The following is a 4,402-nucleotide window of genomic DNA, read 5'->3' on the forward strand; positions in this document are numbered from 1 at the left end:
TTAAGAAATAAAATACTTCTTTTCTCATTCTTGTTCCGAAACCCTAGAACTTCAACTAGGTGTGTTTATCATATTTTCCGATCAATCTCTGTCGTACGCGTGCTCTTTTTGCATCGATAGAACCTCACGTTCTATCAATTGGTGCTTTCTTGAATTACTCTTCTCCCACCACATATTCTCACTACAACATCGGTCATGAACATCCATTTTGCCAACCATGACGAGAAGTTCCTGACAGACAGGCTCGAGCAGGAGTCCTTCGCACGACAACATGACGCGCTGAATCGAAGGCTCGAGGAAACCTTAGCCAAACTTGTGGCTGCCGGCTTTATGGCGACGAAGGAGCCGCCTGACCCTCCACCTAGAGCGACTGTGGAACCGGGATGGCAGCTACCGCCATCGCTTACGCAGGCACCGCCGGGCGTAGTACCTGCAACCTTGCGACGCCTACGAGTCGATCCTCCTCGTTTTGACGGACAGAATGCAGCCGAGTGGATTTGTCATATGCAGAATTATTACAACCACTACTATACACCTCTATCCGATCGGCTGTACCTTACTCAATACTTGTTTGATCCCCCGGCGTCTGACTGGATGGCTGACTGGACTGGTCATAATCCCGGCAAGGGTTGGGAGGATTTCTTGGTGGCAGTCTATCATCATTTTACCCCCGAGTTCCTTGATGGGCATCCACATATGGTAGACGATGTCCATCAATCTGAGATTATTGTTTATGCACCAAACAAAGTCACGTTGGATTCTTCAATCCCGGATGCAGCTCCAGTTTTATGCAGCAATGAAGATGTCTCGTGTGATATGCTTTCTGACGAATATCACATAGGTGGGGCTACTACCATGGGGAGGCACATTCTAGGTGAGATACAGGGTGACTTAGCTGATGTTGAAGCCAGAGAACATCACAAGTACTCTGCTCGGGAATTAAATGTGGAGGAGCTGTCAATCGTAGTAGATCGTGTGCATCAAATTCCGACTGTTGTTCAGGGGAGTTGGGTATCAAATAGAGCAGATGCATATCAAGCTGGAGATATTGCCCTTGCTGCTTTAAAAGTTGAACAACCAACTTGTTCATATCATCACTTTGCTCCGGAATTATTTGAAGGGGATTCACAAAAACTTATGCTAGAATCAGTGGTCGATACAGTTCCTATCGTTGTTGATGCTCCTGATGAGGGAGTAGCTCTTTCGTGTGCATCACAACAGGTTCGCAAGCAGAGCGAAATTTCTAGCCATGAGGTTGAAGGTTTCACATTGTTGATTCCACCATCGCTTCCGCGGGACCTTGACGTAGAGAGTAGTCTCTTGAATTTGATGCATTCCATGACAACGACGATGAATCATTGTGAAGATTTAACGTGGAGAAGTGCAACCCTTCAATGGGATTCCATCATTCTTGCTCGCCGAGCATTTTGCATTGGTGAACACTTTCCATGGGTTGATGCTAAAACGTTTTTGGAGCTTTGGCACAGCCTTGGTGAACACTCAGTTGGTGACGTACATCGAGATCATGACTTCGATCCAGGAGGGTCTTTTGTTGCCAAATTTGCTGATAGGAATTTCATAGTTGAGAGTGGTGTTGCTGATTCAGTTTTAGGTCTGGTTGCCGATTTTGGGATAGCAGCTTGTGGGGATAATGGAAAGGGATGTCTGTTCGTTGATAACAGGAGCTTCTACAACATTGGTCTGCCGAGATCGTGGCTTATAATTGGGCCGAACATTCAGTGTTTTGGTTTGCTTGATGAGTTTGAATATTATACTATGCGGCCATGTCTCTCGAGTGCCGTAAAAGTTCAAGCAGTTGATGGGACTACGTCCGTTCTTAGAGGTTCCAGGTGGCTGATACTGAGATATGGGAATTTTAACATTGGTGTTTTTCGGTTGCAGGAATCAAGAGACGTAGACCTTTGCTTTCCGATTGAGGACGAGCCACGCCTGCTCGGATACAATATAGATGGGGAGCGAGTTATCAATGGGTTCTTCTCTCATCCATGGCTTCTTAACATGAATCAGTTTTCGCTGATTCGGTTATTCACTACGAGAGAGGGCATGATTACTCATCATTTCGGTGTTTCTAAGCATGATGAGGCAGATGGGGTTGTCAAGTGTTTGTTGAAGTTCACGATAGGTGTGAGGGGTTGTCTGAAGTTCGACTCATGGCCACCGCGACTTTTCGTCATCATTGGAGGTGGTTTCGGTCTGGGAATGGGGAGAACTTGGACTGCTGCGCTTGTCACAGACTTATGTATGGCAGCCCAGGCAGCCTCTTGGGCCTTGGAAGAGGTCGTTCTTGGCGTGGTAGATGAGTCTGACCACAATTCGTGCTTTAGGCAGCCAATATTTGCAGGCCCTTTATTAGCTAATGAGAGCATGGGCATAAAATATAAGACAAGTGCGAATCCTAGTTCTTCACTTAATTTCGAGAGTGTAGGGGAAGGCCTAGACGTTCAAATTGCATTAGAGATGGCAAGATCAGATGCTAAGCTATCAGCTGCAGAGGAGGCATATGTGGCTGCTCGTAGTAAGCTGTGTGTGTTGCTTCAAATTCGAGCTTTAGAACATGGAGTTATAGGATTGGTCTACTGCTGCATTTTTGTCATCTACGCCTTGGGGACAAGGCGGTTTTCTTGGGAGGGAGAGTTGATAGGGACTCGGACCACACCAGCAGTTAGTCGAGCCATCCAACCAAGCCCGCTCGGTCAGCTCGGCAACAGCAACGTCAACAATCTCTCTTATTTTCCTATTTACCGTATCTTTAAGATTTAGCATATCTTTTATAATTTCATAGAATATTTTATATTTCTTCTAGATTTAGATTTCCTCTCCTATTTAAAGGAGATCTCGCAAACCATGAATTATTGAGAATTAAGAAATAAAATACTTCTTTTCTCATTCTTGTTCCGAAACCCTAGAACTTCAACTAGGTGTGTTTATCATATTTTCCGATCAATCTCTGTCGTACGCGTGCTCTTTTTGCATCGATAGAACCTCACGTTCTATCAGGTAGCCGACCCAACTGTTAGACACTTATACCGAAAATTTCATCATACTCAAATACATTCGAGATGCCAGCGACCCCACGTGTACCACTACCTCCCGCCCCAACAATATATAAGATTTGAACCTCTTAACTTGGCTTGAAGCAAATTAAGCAATAGAGTTTCTCATCTTTCTCCAATCTCCAACGACAGATGCAACTTATATCCAAATCGAATCCCGACAAATTTCATCTGTTGAAGCCGGCCACCAGAATCGGCCATCTCTCTGAAATAGGTAATGTATATTTATTCAGTCATTTTCATTGTTATGAATTTTGTAGCTGTGATCGGTAACTATATGCTGTGAGGTTATTAGATTGGTGATGGCTATTTTTTTTTTATTAATTATAGCATGGTTTGTGAAGTAGTTGACAACTTTATTGTGATAATTATTTAAATATGATACTTCATGTTAAATTGTCGGCATAAATTTTTCCTGGATCATGTGAATATTAAAATTATACTTATAATCATTTTCTTTTTTTATGATCGATGTAAAATTTTCAAGTTTTCATAGAATCGGAATTTACTTCTGTGCTGAATTAATTACTCCAATATTGAAAAGATATTAGATGAGAATTGTTCCCTTTTTCCCTCTTTGTATTCTTATTCAGTAAGATTTATAAATCCAACGTGAGTGTTGAGTTGTCAATAATAACTGCAGGAAAATTGGAGTCAATAAAAATTTGATAAGGTGAAGGTGAGCGGTCATCTCATTATTTGTTTTTATTTTTTATTTTATCACAGGTGTACCGAACCCACCTTCGACGGAATCGGTTTAGTCCTGCTCGACGGTACTTGTGGTTTAAGGCCGAAAGTTTCTCAGCGGGTGGTGGGATTTAATTTGAACCAGAGACCTTAAGGTTATCAGAACTCCGTGCTGCTAACTGCGCTACAATCCGTTGGTAGCGTCTCATTATTCTGTTGCCAAATATTTTATATTTCTTGTATAAATAAAAAGGCATACGACTTATTATCTACTGAAGGAGTGGATACTAGAGGAATATATCTGGATATTTGTAATTTTGTATAACATAGTACTTTCTTATCTTATACTATAAATTTGTTAAAGTATAGAACTAACATTTATTTAATCCACATATGTCGTATGCTATTTAAATACATAACTTTTATGGGTATTGCATTTTTGTTTAATTGTGTTTGGCAACGAAATCATCAGTTTAATTTAAACGAGTAAACGACAATATAAAACTAATAAGAATAGTTAATATTTGGGAAATTGGTCTCTAAAACCATGAACTTTGCCCAAAATTTGGTATTTCCCATGAACTTTGAAATTGATATATAATATCACGAACTTTGCATTTTATTTGGTATTTCCCACGACA

The sequence above is a fragment of the Salvia hispanica genome, chromosome 4 (genome assembly GCF_023119035.1).
Source record: "Salvia hispanica cultivar TCC Black 2014 chromosome 4, UniMelb_Shisp_WGS_1.0, whole genome shotgun sequence".
Lineage (NCBI taxonomy): Eukaryota > Viridiplantae > Streptophyta > Magnoliopsida > Lamiales > Lamiaceae > Salvia > Salvia hispanica.